Source organism: Schistocerca cancellata, chromosome 2, assembly GCF_023864275.1.
Source record: "Schistocerca cancellata isolate TAMUIC-IGC-003103 chromosome 2, iqSchCanc2.1, whole genome shotgun sequence".
In the NCBI taxonomy this organism is placed as follows: Eukaryota; Metazoa; Arthropoda; class Insecta; order Orthoptera; family Acrididae; genus Schistocerca; species Schistocerca cancellata.
In genome coordinates, this window is record NC_064627.1 from 794,415,258 (window position 1) to 794,433,976 (window position 18,719).

Below are 18,719 nucleotides of genomic sequence, written 5' to 3' on the forward strand. Positions count from 1 at the left end.
ATTGTACCGAAACAACGTACGAGAAACAACGAGATGGCAGAGGACCTTAATAACAACAAAATAGTGAACATATTTAGTGTTGGTGATAGTGTAGTGTGCTAAAATGTAACAGAAATGTGTACAAGAACGTCAAGATTGATGTCAGAAATATGGTAAGTTAGTACTGGTTGCATTAATTAATAAAATAATAGAGATCTGTTCATAATCTTAGCAAACGAAATTATAGAACGAGCCATATTGTTACAGTGACAGTGGGTCTTTCGTGTGACGTCATAAGCAAGTGACTGCGTGTGAGACCGCTCTCCAAGTTTTTATACATTTTTGGGTTTCAGATACATATTTTAACGGTTTTTGTGATAATATTTACTACATAAGTGACTTATTAGTGGTTTCTTCATTCACCTCTGCCTTTCTTGTGTTTTGACCTGATATTTGTGTTTCGTATCGAGCAACGTAACCTCTTACCTGTGTTTACATTCCGCGCTGACCAGTTGCAGCTGTAGCGGCGCATCGAAAGCTAAGTATTAATTAATTGTTTGTGTATTGTGGTTTATTTAGGAACTTTAGTAGTCTTCAACCGGAGTTTTTTGTGTTTTCTGGTGAAATAATTTCAGAAGAACCTTTCGGGAACTGTTTTCAGCTTCGTTACTGTGTCATTAGACGTTTGATTCTCTTTCTGTATTAGTCTTTCGTTATATTCACATTTGTTGTTTATTAATACTGTTAATAATAGTAGTTACTTCCCTTGTAGAGTAGGTTTGTGATTATTATAGTCAGGTTTTTAACATCATCTTATTGTAGTAGCGGAATTTAGAAAAAGTAAAATTTTACCATGAGTGAGAAGTGTGGGCTTTGCCGTAGGTTCGTGAGTAGTGGATTGCGGTGTGAGGCTTGTTCGAAGTATTTTCACTGGTGGGAATGCAGTGGGGAAGCCAGTGGGCATTCTGGTGAGATCCTCTCCTGGAACTGCAGGTTATGTAGCAAGAGTAAGTTGATACAGGACCAGGAGCGTAAGATCTGTGCCCTTAAGGTGCAGTTGGAAAACGCACAGGAGGAGCTAGATAGGATGAGGAGGGAGAAGGGGGTTGGGGAATGGGAGCTGGCTGTTGGCAAGAGATCTGCTAGGAGAAGAAGATTTTCAGATAGTTTTACTATTGGTGTCTACAATAGATATGACCAACTGTCAGAGTCTAGTGGAGAGGAATCTCTAGTAGCTGTAGATGTAGGAAGTATGCAGCAGACCTCAGTAGTTACAGTGGCTAGAACAGTTGCAAAGTCGAAGAGGGAGAAGAAGGTTCTGCTGTTAGGTAGTTCTCATGGCAGAGGTGTAGGCCAGCAGTTGCAGGAAGTGCTGGGGAATGAGTATCAGGTCACCAGCATTGTGAAGCCTAATGCAGGATTGGCTCAGGTGACTGTTAACATAGGGGGGGGGGGGTTATGTAGGGATTTTACTAAAGAGGATCAGGTAGTGATTGTGGGTGGGGCTGGTAATAGTATTGATAGGGATGGAGAGTATGACATAGATGGTGACCTGGAAAAGATAGCCACTCAGACTGGCAACACGAATGTGCATTTCGTGGAAGTGTTTCAGCGTCACGATCGGCCTCTTCTTAATACAGCCGTCAGGCGTAATAACATGAGACTTGGGGGTACGCTGATGACAGAAAGCATGGGTCACATTTCAGTGGTGTCGGTGGAGTCTATCAGCAGGACGGGTTTCACTAGACATGGCCTGAACCCCAGCAGGTATGGGAAGGGGAGGATGGCAAAGCTTATAGGTGACAGCATAGGTGGGGGTGGTGGGATCACTCATGGGAAAATTCCGGTAGTTGTGGGAGTTAGAGCTGCACCTTTTTTAGGTTGAAGTCAGCTGATAGGTATTCCTGCTTAAGGGAAGTCTCTCTAACAAAGGAACCACTTTTGACAAAGCTTAGGTATCCGAGTAATGAGGGACTTAGTATATTTCATCAAAATATACAAGGAATTAGAGGTAAAGTTAGTGAACTGCTTATAGATGTTGACTCTGAAATTATTGGTATATCTGAACACTTCTTAAATAAGGAGATAATTCAGAGGTTTCCTTTACCAGGATACAAGTTGGCTGGCAGCTTTTCGAGGAGCTCTTTGCGGTGTGGGGGAGTAGCCATGTATGTGAAAAACGGCAACCCGTTTGAATCAACTGATGTTTCAAAGTACTCCACTGAAAAGGTGTTTGAATGTTGTGCAGGTGTGGTTAAATTTAACGGAGCTATACTTCTAACTGTTGTTATTTATAGATCCCCAGACTCCGATTTCACAACATTTTTGCTAAAGCTAGAGGAGGTTCTTGGTTCACTTTATAGGAAATACAAAAAGTTAGTTATACGTGGTGACTTCAATATTAATTGTATAAGTGATGGTGCAAGGAAGAGGATGCTGGTAGACATCCTTAATTCATATAATCTTATGCAAACCGTATTCTTTCCCACGAGAGTGCAAGGGAACAGTAGAACAACCACAGACAACATTTTTGTTCATTCCTCATTACTATAAGGGCATTCTGTTAGCAAAAAGGTGAATGGCCTTTCAGATCAAGATGCACAAATTTAAACTCTAAAAGATTTTTGTGCTGCAACACGTGTTAAATATAGTCATCACCTGTTTAGGAAAGCTGATCTAGATGCTGTAGAGACCTTTGTAAACCTTATCAAGGAACAAGAGTGGCAAGATGTTTATAGCGCTGATACAGTAGACGATAAATATAATGCTTTTCTCAAGACTATTCTCGTGCTCTTTGAAAGCTACTTTCCATTAGAACGTTCAAAACATGGTACTAGCACAAACAGGCAGCCTGGGTGGCTGACTAAAGGGATAAGAATATCTTGTAGAACAAAGTGGCAATTATATCAAAACGTTAGAAACAATCAAAATCTAAATGCAGCAGCCCATTACAAACAGTATTGTAAGGTGCTTAAAAATGTTATTAAGAAGGCAAAAAGTATGTGGTATGCTGATAGAATAGGTAAGTCTCAGGATAAAATTAAAACCATATGGTCAGTCGTAAAGGAAGTGGCTGGTCTGCAGAGACAGGTCGAGGATATAGAATCAGTGCGTAGTGGGAATTTCCGTGTTACTGATAAGTCGCATATATGTACAGTATTTAATAATCATTTTCTGAATATAGCAGGTGAACTAAATAGAAACCTAGTCCCAACAGGGAATCATATAGCGCGCTTAGAAAAAAGTGTTCCGAGACTGTTACCTGAAATGCTCCTCCATGATACCGACAAGAGGGAGATTGAGTTAATAATTAAATCACTAAAGACCAAGAACTCCCATGGATATGACGGGGTATCTAGCAGAATACTGAAGTATTGTTCTATGTATGTTAGCCCAGTACTTAGCCATATCTGTAACTTTTCCTTTAGGAGTGGTCGGTTTCCTGACCGATTAAAGTACTAGGTAGTGAATCCACTTTATAAAATGGGAGACATTGATAATGTTGACAATTTTAGACCTATTTCTACGCCATCGGCGTTTGCTAAAGTTGTCGAGAAGGTTGTATATACAAGGTTACTGGAGCATTTAAATTCACATAATTTGCTGTCAAATGTTCAGTTTGGTTTTAGAAATGGTTTAACAACTGAAAATGCTATAGTCTCTTTTCTCTGTGTGGTTTTGGACGGATTAAATAAAAGGTTGCGAATGCTAGGGGTTTTCTTTGATTTAACGAAGGCTTTTGACTGTGTTGACCACAAAATATTACTGCAGAAGTTGGACCATTATGGAGTAAGTGGAGTAGCTTACAATTGGTTCGCCTCTTACTTTAAGAAATGAAAACAGAAGGTAATTCTCCGCAATATTGAGAGTGGTAGTGATGTTCAGTCCCAATGGGGCATTGTTAAGTGGGGCGTTCCCCAAGGGTCAGTGCTCGGGCCTCTGCTGTTTCATATTTATATACATGATATGCCTTCCAGTATTACAGGTGTTTCAAAAATATTTCTGTTTGCTGATGACACCAGCTTGATAGTGAAGTATCTTGTGTGTAATATTGAAACAGTATCAAATAATGTAGTTCATGAAATAAGTTCGTGGCTTGTGGAAAATAATTTGATGCTAAATCACAGTAAGACTCCGTTTTTACAGTTTCTGACTCACAATTCAACAAGAACCGATATTTTGATCAGACAGAATGGGCTTATTATAAGCGAGACGGAACAGTTAAAGTTCCTAGGCGTTCGGACAGATAGTAAGCTGTTGTGGAAAGCTCATGTCCAGGATCTTGTTTAGAAACTAAATGTTGCTTTATTTACCATTAGGACAGTATCTGAAATAAGTGACACACCAACACGAAAAGTAGTCTACTTCGCATATTTTCATACGCTTAAGTCGTATGGTATTATTTTTTGGGGTAATTCTTCTGATTCAAAAAGGGTATTTTTGGCCAAAAACGGGCTGTTCGAGCTATATGTGATGTAAGTTAGAGAACCTCTTGTCGACCCCTATTCAGTAGTCTGGGAATTCTGACATTGCCCTCACAGTATATATTTTCTTTAATGACGTTTGTTGTTAGCAATATTAGCCTATTCGCAAGAGTTAGCAGCTTTCACTCAGTTAATACTAGGCAGAAATCCAATCTGCATGTGGAATGCACTTCCTTGACTCTTTTGCAGAAAGGAGTGCAGTATTCTGCTGCATACATTTTCAATAAGCTACCACAAGAACTCAAAAATCTTAGCAGTAGCCCAAACTCTTTTAAGTCTAAACTGAAGAGTTTCCTCATGGCTCACTCCTTCTATTCTGTCGAGGAACTCCTGGAAGAGCTAAAAAATTAAGCAAATTCCAGTGTTTCATTGTTGATTTTCTTTATTTAAACTTACGACTTGTCACCTAAATATGTTTTTTTTATATTTCATTTTATCTCTTTCTAATATCGTGTTATAATTTCATGTATTGACTCGTTCCATGACCATGGAGACTTCTCCTTAATTTGGTGCCACGGAACAATAAATAAATAAATAAATAAATAAGATAGTTTACAATAAAATGAAACGTGTTTTGTCTTAATAAGACTTTCATTACAGCCGCAAAATACGGTATTAACCTATATAACTTGTACATCTAAAGCTGTACTTAATAGCGTTAAAGTTGCAGTTTCTCAGACCGTTACACCTGTCACATTAGTCCAAGCTCCTACCGTAAACAACATCGTTTGCTGTGGCAAAGGTGTGTGGCAGCTGGATGCATCTCTCGAGTATGATGGTACTAGATTTATAGGCGTATGCACAATATTTGTAAGACAGCAGTCGCATTTTCGAAACGGTATATGTAAGTGACTAGATTAAACGAAACTTAAAATAAATGGAACCATAATGTAACACTTGATAAAACAGGTTGTAAAATTAAAATAGCCAACCTGTATTACCTGACAGGTATCATGAGGTGTAAGTGGACCAAAGCCAAAACAATATAACGTGGCAATATTAAAAGGGCAACGAATATGGGCGCGACAGATTGACAGCTTCAGTAATGAAGAGTCATTAGTCTTCCACGCAACACACGAACACAAAGGAATGATGTAGGCAGCTTTACGATCACCTGTGCGATAAATTTATCACAGAATTCACATGTATACATTATGAACTTATAGCTGAATGAAAATTTAATAGAGATTTTACAAATTAACTGGTGAACTTAGACCCGAAAAATAAAAGCAAACCCAAATTAAAGGGTTATAGATCGATACATTACAAAATATTGATTACAAAATTTCAATACGAATATTAAATAGAAGACTAAAACCACTCTTAAAAATAACTGTCGACCCATACCAACGCAGCTATTAAAAATAAATGTAGGCCAATAGCAACGGAGCATAGCCAGAGACAGCAGCATGCCGAACTTACTCGCAGCATCTAGGGACGTAATGCACCTCATATCAACCTGCGGAACACAACAATGAGTAATGTCCTTGAATTCTGACTAGACATTTGACTGTTGGACTGTAAGGCTAAGCAGTAGCAGATATTTAATTATTTAATCTGGCAAGGTTAGGGGTATCAGACCACCTCTTACACCTAACCAGGTGTTCTTCTACATACTTTACACTGCATATACAGAGTGTCCATAAAGTCCCTTTACAGCTTCAGAATTTTATACAAACGGCAGTTGTTGAAATATTTTAACAACATTTCTGTTATTGTAATCAGTGATTATAAAAGATTTTTGGCAGTGTTCAATAGACATCTATATGGGCGCCTTTAGTTGCACGAAGCACATGAAGACGGTACTCGATTTCTTGTCATGTTCGCTGTAGCATAGCGTCATCAGTGGCGGCAATGACATTACGAATCCTTTGCTTCAAGTCAACAATGTCTCGTATCTGCGTTTGATACACGACATCTTTTACTTACCCCCACATAAAGAAAAAGTCCAAGGAAGTGATATTTGGCGAACGCGGTGGCCAAGAAATTGGCCTATCCCACCCAATCCATCTGCCTGGAAATGTTTCATTAAGGAACCGACGAACATGCAGTCTCCAATGTCGTGGTGCACCATTTTGCTGGAAAATGATAGTTGGTTGTAGGTCAATCAATTGTGGTGCTACATATTCGGTCAGAAGGTCGAGGTAAACAATTGGAGTAATTGTTGACTCGTTGAAGAAAAATGGACCAGTTATTCGGTTGCACATGATTCCACACCACACATTCACTTTTGGATTATCCCGGTGAAGCTTCCTAGTCACATGGTGGTGTTCAGATCCCCAGATTCTCACATTGCGTCTGTTTAATGCCCCAGAAACATGAAAAGTTGCCTCGTCACTGAAACAAACTCGCTTGAGGAATGATTCATCCTCCGAAAGGCGTTCCAGCACGTCTGTCCGTTTTGGCTTATCGTTTGGCTCAAGTGTCGGTAACAGATGCAATTTGTAAGCTTACAACCGTACGTTCTTGTGGAGGACCTTATGCAGAGTTGAACGTGGTAGTTGCAATTGTCTGGTAGCAGTGCGGATGGACCTCGTAGGTGAACGAGTGAAGGCGTTTAAAACGCGATCGATGTTTCACTCGGATCTTCTTGGTCGCTCGCTCCTCCCTTTATCCAACACTGCTCCTGTCTCCACAATTTTTTTGTGCCATGCACGGATTGAAGGGGTGCAATGGTGGATCTCTTCCATACTTCGTTCTGAAACTTCGTTGAGTCTGGACATCCGATTATGTCTCAATAAACCAGGACACACATTGTGCCTTCTTTTGAGAATTGCCATTTTATAGTAGTTCCTTCCATCAACAGAGTGACCGAAAGACAAAGTTTTTGTGTATATAAAAAATTTAGTAAACAGTAACTACAATAAAAGAAATTTTGTTAAAATATTTCAACGATTGCCGTTGTAATAAAATTTTGAAGTTGTAAAAGGACTTTATGGATACCCTGTATTACAGTAAACTAGTTTTCGAAAATAAAAATTACAGTAGTACAGATAAGAAAAATATATTTGCAGTTTATATTCGCACGTGGTAAATGCAACAATAATTAGAGACTATAGTAAGGCAGATTTTTAAGTACGAGTACTAGTAGCAATGGGCATGGACATTGGGATGAACAGGGAAGGGAAAGATTAACTCTCACCGTTTTTATCTTTTCACTAACTGTACCATGTGGAATTACCTCACAATAATGGAGGTTCGGCAGAATGAGTGATTTCATGAGTCTGCGTTTTACATACTGTGGAAATGAGTTCCGAAACTTTTCGAGGAAGCTGTCACGTTGAATGGGAGAAACTGATCATGAAATTCTGCACTTACTAATTTCTCATGGGATTTTAATGTTACTTGTAACTTTTTTCAGTTTAATTTAAACCCTCGGCTTTTCGCCCATGTTACCACTGAAGACAGATCATCATTCAACTGGGACATCGTAGTATTTATTTCTTCAGGTCTGGCTCTGAGGTACAGCTGGAAGTCGTCGGCATAGACAGGATATTTACAGGAAGACAAAACCGATGAAACATAATGGATATACAAGGAAAACAAATGAGGTCCTGAGACCAATCTTTGTGGAGCTCTTGAAATAACATGTTCTAGGGCGACTTTTCTTTCCCACAGAAATTTAGATCAATATTTAATAATTATGGAAAGTAGCCTGAAGGTTAAGAGACTCGTACAGAAGAATCAGTGTGGACGTAAGTAGCACACTGAAGTAATAAGGAATGATAAGACACCTTTGAAGTTCGCTGAGGAAGTGGATGCAGTGATAAAGAATAGCATAGTAGGCAATTAAATTGAAGAGGGTTCGATTTTTATAAATATGGCAATCACAGGTAATGAACCGAGTAAATTGAAGGCCTCTATGAGGAGGACGCCTTATTTGATAGCTCGATACAGGAAAAAACTAGAATCGATGAGGAAGACACAGGCGGTCCATTATAATAGTCAGATTCAAAAGAGCTCTGGAAGAATTCAGATTCGTTAATGCAGAAGGGATGCATAACATTCCATCAGAATTTCTAAAATCATAGGGGCGGAATGACAACCAAAACACTGCTCTAGTTGGTGTTTAGAATCTGTGAGACTGTCGACGTCCCATCAGACTTTCGGAAAAATATCATCCACGCAATTCCTAAGATGTCAAGGGCAGATACGAGCGAGAACTACCGCACAATCGGCTTAACCGCTAATGGTTTCTAGAATAATATACAGAAGAATGTAAAAGAATATTGAGGATGTGTTAGATGCCGATCAGTTTGGCTTTAGAAATTGAAAAGGCACCATACAGGCAGTTTGCGCTTGATAATAGAAGCAAATAGAGATACTTTCACGGGATTTTTCCACCTAGAAAAAGCGTTCGGCAATGTGAAATTGTGCAAGATGGTTGGAATTCTGAGAAAAGTAGGAGTAAGCTAGAGGAACAGACGATTGACATACAATATGGACAAGAAGCAAGGCGGAAAAATAAGACATGAAGACCAAGAACGAAGTGCTCAGGTTAAACAGGATGTAAGACAGCGATGCAGTCTTTCGCGCCCACTGTTCAATCTGCACATCGAAGATGTGCCAGTAGTGTCAGTGCCAGTAGTGTCAGTGTCGTCGTATCTGCCGCTTGCTTCACGTCTGCTGTGCAGCGAGCTACCTTAATTTAAGTATTAACTGTATTTTTCTTACTTGTCACTTCTTCTTCCGTGTGTATTTGCTTTTAGGAAGCTTTATTTTTCGTGTGCTAGTAATAGTGTACCATAGATTTCGTGTTTGTTTTGAATACAGTAAGAGAGAGTCCCTGTAGTCATCCATAGTGCCAGTAGTGCTAGAGTTTGTTTTCAATACAGTCCAGAGACAGGTAGTGCTATTTTCATTGTTTTCTACAAGAAGTGGCTAGCAACCACAGTTTGGTGAATAAGCAGCCGCCTTTAGTGAATTAGCAGTCTAGTTAAAGGTTGATTAACTCCCTTCAGTAAATTGTTTCCTTAGGATGGATAGGATGTGTGACTGCTGTGTACGGACGCAGGAGGAGCTGGCCACTGTTCGCGAACAGCTGAGCGTGTTGATGGCCGCGGTCAGCCGTCTTCAGGCTGCTGCCTCGGAGTGTAGCGGCAGTGGGGAGTCTGGTGCGTCGCAAGGTACACCCCAGGTGTTACATGCTTCACCCACTGTCCCTGCTGTCGAGACATCTTCGCGGGTACCGGGCGCGGTTGGGCCACCCTCTCCCCAAGGGGAGTGGCGGGTTCAGCGGCGTTCGCGGCACACGAGGCGGAAGGTCAATGTGGAGGCTGGCCGTGTGGCATCGCCCGCTCTGCCTGTGAGGGGACATGTGGCTGCTCCTTCAGCAAGGTCCGAGCAGGCACACGGGGGGAGGGGTTTATTAGTTATTGGGAGCTCCAACGTTAGGCGGGTGATGGAGCCCCTTAGGGAAATAGCGAGAAGGTCGGGGAAGAAGGCCAGTGTTCACTCTGTCTGCTTGCCGGGGGGTCTCATCCGAGATGTGGAGGAGGCCCTACCGGCGGCGATAGAGAGCACTGGGTGCACCCGACTGCAAATTGTTGCTCATGTCGGCACCAATGACTCCTGCCGTCTGGGTTCAGAGGTCATCCTCAGTTCGTACAGGCGGTTGGCGGAATTGGTGAAGGCGGAAAGCCTCGCTCGCGGGGTGGAATCAGAGCTAACTATTTGTAGTATCGTTCCCAGAACCGATCGCGGTCCTCTGGTTTGGAGCCGAGTGGAAGGCTTAAACCAGAGGCTCAGACGATTCTGCGGAGATCTGGGGTGCAAATTTCTCGACCTCCGCTATCGGGTGGAGAAATGTAGGGTCCCCCTGAATAGGTCAGGCGTGCACTACACGCCGGAAGCGGCTACAAGGGTAGCGGAGTACGTGTGGAGTGCACATGGGGGTTTTTTAGGTTAGAGAATCCCCTCCCTAGGCCCGACAAGACGCCTCCTGAGACGCGGCAAGATAGGAGTAGGCAAAATGCAACAGGGAATAACAATATTAATGTGCTAATAGTAAACTGCAGGAGCGTCTATAGAAAGGTCCCAGAACTGCTCTCATTAATAAACGATCACAACGCCCATATAGTACTAGGGACAGAAAGTTGGCTGAAACCAGACGTAAACAGTAACGAAATCCTAAACTCAGATTGGAATGTATACCGCAGAGACAGGCTGAACAGTGAAGGGGGAGGCGTGTTTATAGCGGTAAGAAGTGCAATAGTATCGAAGGAAATTGACGGAGATCCGAAATGTGAAATGATTTGGGTGAAGGTCGCGGTTAAAGCAGGCTCAGACATGGTAATTGGATGTCTCTATAGGCCCCCTGGCTCAGCAGCTGTTGTGGCTGAGCACCTGAAGGATAATTTGGAAAATATTTCGAGTAGATTTCCCCACCATGTTATAGTTCTGGGTGGAGATTTTAATTTGCCAGATATAGACTGGGAGACTCAGACGTTCATAACGGGTGGCAGGGACAAAGAATCCAGTGAAATTTTTTTAAGTGCTTTATCTGAAAACTACCTTGAGCAGTTAAACAGTGAACCGACTCGTGGCGATAACATATTAGACCTTCTGGTGACAAACAGACCCGAACTATTTGAAAAAGTTAACGCAGAACAGGGAATCAGTGATCATAAAGCGGTTACGGCATCGATGATTTCAGCCGTAAATAGGAATATTAAAAAGGGTAGGAAGATTTTTCTGTTTAGAAAAAGTGACAAAAAGGAGATTTCAGAGTACCTGTTGGCTCAACACAAAAGTTTTGTCTCAAGTACTGATAGTGTTGAGGATCAGTGGACAAAGTTCAAAACCATCGTACAATATGCGTTAGATGAGTATGTGCCAAGCAAGATCGTAAGAGATGGAAAAGAGCCACCGTGGTTCAACAACCGAGTTAGAAAACTGCTGCGGAAGCAAAGGGAACTTCATAGCAAACATAAACATAGCCAAAGCCTTGCAGACAAACAAAAATTACGCGAAGCGAAATGTAGTGTGAAGAGAGCTATGCAAGAGGCGTTCAATGAATTCGAAAGTAAAATTCTATGTACTGACTTGGCAGAAAATCCTAAGAAATTTTGGTCTTATGTCAAAGCGGTAGGTGGATCAAAACAAAATGTCCAGACACTCTGTGACCAAAATGGTACTGAAACAGAGGATGACAGACTAAAGGCCGAGATACTAAATGTCTTTTTCCAAAGTTGTTTCACAGAGGAAGATTGCACTGTAGTTCCTTCTCTAGATTGTCGCACAGATGACAAAATGGTAGATATCGAAATAGACGACAGAGGGATAGAGAAACAATTAAAATCGCTCAAAAGAGGACAGGCCTCTGGACCTGATGGGATACCAGTTCAATTTTACACAGAGTACGCGAAGGAACTTGCCCCCCTTCTTGCAGCGGTGTACCGTAGGTCTCTAGAAGAGCGTAGCGTTCCAAAGGATTGGAAAAGGGCACAGGTCATCCCCGTTTTCAAGAAGGGACGTCGAACAGATGTGCAGAACTATAGACCTATATCTCTAACGTCGATCAGTTGTAGAATTTTGGAACACGTATTGTGTTCGAGTATAATGACTTTTCTGGAGACTAGAAATCTACTCTGTAGGAATCAGCATGGGTTTCGAAAAAGACGGTCATGTGAAACCCAGCTCGCGCTATTCATCCACGAGACTCAGAGGGTCATAGACACGGGTTCACAGGTAGATGCCGTGTTTCTTGACTTCCGCAAGGCGTTCGATACAGTTCCCCACAGTCGTTTATTGAACAAAGTAAGAGCATATGGACTATCAGACCAGTTGTGTGATTGGATTGAGGAGTTCCTAGATAACAGGACGCAGCATGTTATTCTCAATGGAGAGAAGTCTTCCGAAGTAAGAGTAATTTCAGGTGTGCCGCAGGGGAGTGTCATAGGACCGTTGCTATTCACAATATACATAAATGACCTGGTGGATGACATCGGAAGTTCACTGAGGCTTTTTGCAGATGATGCTGTGGTGTATCGAGAGGTTGTAACAATGGAAAATTGTACTGAAATGCAGGAGGATCTGCAGCGAATTGACGCATGGTGCAGGGAATGGCAACTGAATCTCAATGTAGACAAGTGTAATATGCTACGAATACACAGAAAGATAGATCCTTTATCATTTAGCTACAAAATAGCAGGTCAGCAACTGGAAGCAGTTAATACCATAAATTATCTGGGAGTACGCATTAGGAGTGATTTAAAATGGAGTGATCATATAATGTTGATTGTCGGTAAAGCAGATGCCAGACTGAGATTCATTGGAAGAATCCTAAGGAAATGCAATCCGAAAACAAAGGAAGTAGGTTACAGTACGCTTGTTCGCCCACTGCTTGAATACTGCTCAGCAGTGTGGGATCCGTACCAGATAGGGTTGATACAAGACATAGAGAAGATCCAACGGAGAGCAGCGCGCTTCGTTACAGGATCATTTAGTAATCGCGAAAGCGTTACGGAGATGATAGATAAACTCCAGTGGAAGACTCTGCAGGAGAGACGCTCAGTAGCTCTGTACGGGCTTTTGTCAAAGTTTCGAGAACATACCTTCACCGAAGAGTCAAGCAGTATATTGCTCCCTCCTACGTATATCTCGCGAAGAGACCATGAGGATAAAATCAGAGAGATTAGAGCCCACACAGAGGCATACCGACAATCCTTCTTTCCACAAACAATACGAGACTGGAATAGAAGGGAGAACCGATAGAGGTACTGAAGGTACCCTCCGCCACACACCGTCAGGTGGCTTGCGGAGTATGGATGTAGATGTAGATGTAGATGTAGATGTAGATGCAATGATGGAAATAAAAGAAATGTTCGAGATTGGGATTAAATTTCAGGGTGAAAGGGTGGCCGCGTGGGATTAGCCGAGCGGTCTGAGGCGCTGAAGTCATGGACTGTGCGGCTGGTCCCGGCGGAGTTTCGAGTCCTCCCTCGGGCGTGGGTGTGTGTGTCTGTCCTTTGGATAATTTAGGTTAAGTAGTGTGTAAGCTTAGGGACTGATGACCTTAGCAGTTAAGTCCCATAAGATTTCACACAAATTTGAATATTTTTGGTGAAAGGGTGTCAGTGTCATGGTTCGTTAGTGATATTGCTGTGTTCAGTGAATGCGAAAAAGAATTACAGGATCTGTTGAACTGAAGGAACAGTCTACTAAGAACAGAATATGAAATGAGAGTAAATAGAAGACAGACGAAAGTAATCAGCAGTGGCAGAAATGAGAACAACGAGAAACTTAAAATGAGAATTGAGGATAACGAAGTAGACGAAGTTAAGGTTGGTTCAAATGGCTCTGAGCACTATGGGACTTAACATCCATGGTCATCAGTCCCCTAGAACTTAGAACTACTTAAACCTAACTAACCTAAGGACAGCACAGAACACCCAGTCATCACGAGGCAGAGAAAATCCCTGACCCCGCCAGGAATCGAACCCGGGAACCCGGGCGTAGGAAGCGAGAACGCTACCGCACGACCACGAGCTGCGGACGAGGTTAAGGAATTCTGCTTCGTTATAGCAGAATAACTGATGACGGACAAAGCAAGGAGAACATAAAAGAAGAAGGCTAGTGCAGGCAAAAAGGGCATACCTGCCACCGAACAGTCTACTGCTGTCAAACGTAGGCCTTAATTTCAGGCAGAAGTTCCTGAGAATATACGTTTGGATCACAACATTGTGTGGCAATGAGTTATTGGAAAACCGGATCAGACGAGAATCGAACCGTTCGAGATATGGTGCCACAGAAGAATGTCAACAATCGGGTGGAGTGATAAGGAATGAGGAGGTTTTCCGAAGAATCAGCGGAAAGCGGAACGTATGTAGACTTCTGACAAGAAGAGGGAACAATTTAAGAGGACATGTGTTAAGGCACCAGGGAATAACTTCTACCGTACTGGAGGGAGCTATAGAGAGTGCAAGTACTATTCTGAAATGAAAAGTTTAGCAGAGGAGAGGAATGCGACTGAAAGTTGAAGAAGTGGCTGCTGGGCGAATTCGGGGAAGTGTAGAACACTACGTAGTGGAGTACCGACTAAATGTAATTGCAGAACATAGGATGAGTGCAAGTCTTAAAATATCACCAATTATTGTCAAAAACGCTTAGACATCGAACTAGAAGCAGGGTGAAATAAAGATATGAGATTTCACCTCAGTAGAACGGAAATATTTAGCTACTTTTGAAGAACAAGAATTTTCATTTTTGGAAGGACCAAGGTATTAATTTATTTACAGAAGCTAGGATTTTATATTCAAAGAAGAAGAAGCTGCAAACAAAATTTTATTTACTTATTACATTAACATTCATTAAATTGCAATAACTACACTGATTTTTACAGAAACCAGAACATAGTTCTGAAGCCGAAACAGCCTACTGGATACTTTTTCACTTTTTACCTTTCTAAAACAGTGTTAATAAAAAGAAATATTTTATTTTCAACAAACCAAGAATGAATCGTTACCTTATATTAGCGCCAGACTTCTGAACTTCGTTACAATAAACATATACATTCGTACAAAGAATAAACCGAAGTTTTCCCAACGAATAAGAGACGATATTTGATTTACAGTTCAAATATGATGTCTGATTAACATAAACGTTTACAGTAATCACTGGTGCTAGAAAAGATTTCCTTTAAAGGTTGGAAAATAAATACGTAATGGACAAACTAAGCAAAGAAAATATTACTGGTGAGAACGAAGTCATGTTGTAAACATTGGGCCGGCTGCTGTGGCCGAGTGGTTCTAGGCGCTTCAGACCAGAACCGCGCTGCTGCTACGGTCGCCGGTTCGAATCCTGCCTCGGGCATGGATGTGTGTGATGTCCTTAGGTTCGTTAGGTTTAAGTAGTTCTAAGTTCTAGGGGACTGATGACAACAGATGTTAAGTCCCATAGTGCTCAGAGCCATTTGAACATTTTTGCAAACATTGATGGAATCCCCGAAGAAAAAGAGTAGCTGGATGTTCGGCTCGTATGTCATGTGGAAGTCCTGGGTTCAATTCCCGGTACTGCTAGGGACTATCCTTGCAGGCTCTGCTTGACCAGGGTGCGCTCAGACTCCTGATGCCAACTGAAGTGCTACTTAAGTGAAAAGCAGGGGCTCTACTGCTTGGGAAACCGGCAACGGCTAAGACAGCGACTTGCTTTGTGTCTAGGACGGGGTAAGAAATTGGCAGAGCTCTTTCAGAGGAACCATCCCAGCATTTCTGTCTTCCTCACGAAGTCGTGTCTAGCGTGCTAGGCCCTGAGCCACCTCGTTCGTTGGTAGTTGGTGTTGTTGTTGTTGGTGGTGGTGGGGGGGATTAGGCTGTATATCCAAATCCCATCCATATTTAGCATTTTTGACGCATTGTGGCATTCGCTAGTGTTACATAAAAAATAAGTGTAAATGTTCAGTTTCTGAAATGCCTGTTGTCGCATGCGACTGACCCAGTTTGTAACATCGCAGCGTTAATAATTTTTTTTACATCTGTGAGGTGCAAATGTTTGCATTAAAATGAATGACATTCCTGAGAATCCACGTGGAAATTTAACAGTATCCGTACCCCTTTTTTACAGCATACAAATAACACCATCAGGGAGGTCAAGGGGTGTCATGGGGTATCAAACATAGGCCTTAATTTTGAGGAAGAAATTTCTGAGAATGTACCTTTTGACAACAGCATTGTTTAGCAGACAATCGCGGACTGGGGAAACTGTATCAGATGAGGATCGAAGCGTTTGAGACGTGCTGCTACAGAATAATGTTGAAAATCAGATGGAGTGATAAGGAATGTGGAGGTTATCTGCTGAATCAGCGAAGAAAGGAACGTATGAAAACACTGACAAGAAAAAGAGACGTAAGGGAGTAACCTCCGTAGCACTACACTCTGTTCATCATCTCCCGCCATTGCTTGAATCCCATTGGATTTCGTTGCACGTGGAGCGGAAGGTAAGCTGTGACCAGTACTGTTAGGTATTTCATAAGGATACTTTTTATGCTGTGTTACACACACACATAGACTGAGCGATAATGTGCGGGACAACAGCATTACAGTCGCGCAGAGCGACCGCGCGGTCTAGCCGCCATGTCACGCATTGCGCGGCCTCTCTCCCCGGACGTTCGAGTCCTCCCTCGGGCATGGGAATGTGTGTTATTCTTAGGGTAAGTTAGATTAAGTACTTCTAGGGACCGAAGACCTCCGCAGTTCGTTCCCTTAGGAATCCAGACAAATTTTTTTGAACAGCTTTACCGGCGCGTTATACTTGGACAGTACTGACCAGTCAGCGGTCCAGCTAGCCTGTAACAATGTGAACTGTTGCAGTTCAGACGTAAAAAGAGGCGTACAAAGAAACAATATAGCTTCGAATGCAATTTCATTTTCAAAGAGAATGAAATAATATTCGGTATAAACGCAGCACTACCGCGCGCTTCTTAGTTGACCACAAGGAAGGCATGAAATGCTCTCGTTATCACCTGACATAGTATTCTACTTACAAACAAGAGAGATGAAAATTCCTAACTTAAACACAGGGTAATTTTTGTGAACGAGCTATGTGTGATGCAAAACCATACTGCAGGGATTTCATTATATTGTTGAATACTGAAGCCATTGAAGCTGCGTGCGTTAGTTCCAGTACCTTTGGCAGCTTGAGTCTTGTTATTTCTCGAGCCAAATCCCTTAACTTGGCTCCAGATCAATTCTGCTGGGTTCATATTGTTATGGTACAGTGGCAAATGTATAAGTGCATCATTTGTATGGTGTGGTGTGCTCCATGCTGTGGAAATGATTGTTTTTTATGTTTCTACGACACATACACATTTGTGGTGTAAGCCAATGGACATATCCATCCAACTGAAGAGTATTTAGTTTTTCATTTTTGCCTTGAAAATGAAATTGTTATGGTCTCCTAATTTGAACGACCTTTAGTAACGGTTTTCCATAAAATTTCGATAATTAAGAACTTATTACAAATTGCACTCGACATTGCTGTTTTAATTTCAAATAATGTAAATAGGAATGTCGCGTGCAATGTGTAATTAAAAACAAGAAGACGTGCATTACTCATAAAAATGATAAGGAATTTTATAATTACGAGATGTAGGTAATTCAAATTGAACGAGAAAAGAAGTTGACACGCGCTGGACTTGAAATAGCGAACCACTTACTACAATGAAGTATCAAGTTCCTACCCTACCGGTTCCGCTATACACGAATGTGTAGTTGTGTCTTACCTGCATTTAATACAGACTCTTGAAAAACTTCAAAGGCGATTATTTCTGTAAATTTATGACAAACATTAAGAACAACCTATTTCTTGGCACTTTTAAACCGTGTTCCCCACGCATGTTTCACTACGGAACAGGAAGCAGCCTCAGCCATTTTCATACTGTGTATTAACTGTGAGATAGCCAGAGCACAACAATGGAGAGGCTGTTGCCATACACGATGTTTGAAATAAAAACTACATAACTACAGCGTGATTAAGAAATACGTTGATGGCTGCTAATTCATTTGAATATATTCAAGTTTCATTTAACGTAACTTCGTAATAATATATACAATACATAAGTAGGACCTATTTCCAAGAGCGCAACACCAATGTACGTGTGCTACGGCTACTGACCAATCATTGCGTTTGTGTTTATTTACAAGTGTATTAATATGCTGAACGGAGCTTTTTTTTTATAGAGGTAGCTGATAAGGTTTAAAACTATGGAGGAAGACAGAGATTGGAATACATACAGCAAATATTTGAGGACGTGTGACCGATCAGGATGGGAACGCGAAGCTGTAGTTGCATTACATCTACATATACGCATACATGGTTACACTGCAATTAGCAATTAAGGGCCTGACAAAGTGTTCCTCGAACCAGCTTAAAATTATTTCTCTACCGTTCTGCTGTCCCACGGAGCGCGGGAAAAGAGCACTTAAATCTTTCTGTGCGAGCTCGGGTTTATGTTATTTTATCATGATGATTATTCCTCCCATGTAGTGGGTACCAGCCTAATATTTTCGTAACCGAAGGAGAAAATTGATGACTGAAATTTTAGGAGGAGATCCTGCCGCAACGTAAAATGGCTATGTTTTAATTATTGTCATCACAGTTCACGTATACTGTCTGTTGCACTCTTCCGCTATTTCGCGATAGTACAGAACGTGCTGCCCTTCTCTGAAATTACTTCTTAACGGTCGTTCAACAACAAGTGGCTTTGAAATTTTTTTGGTCTAGTGTGCTTCCTAGCGTTCCAACGAAGCATCTATATCT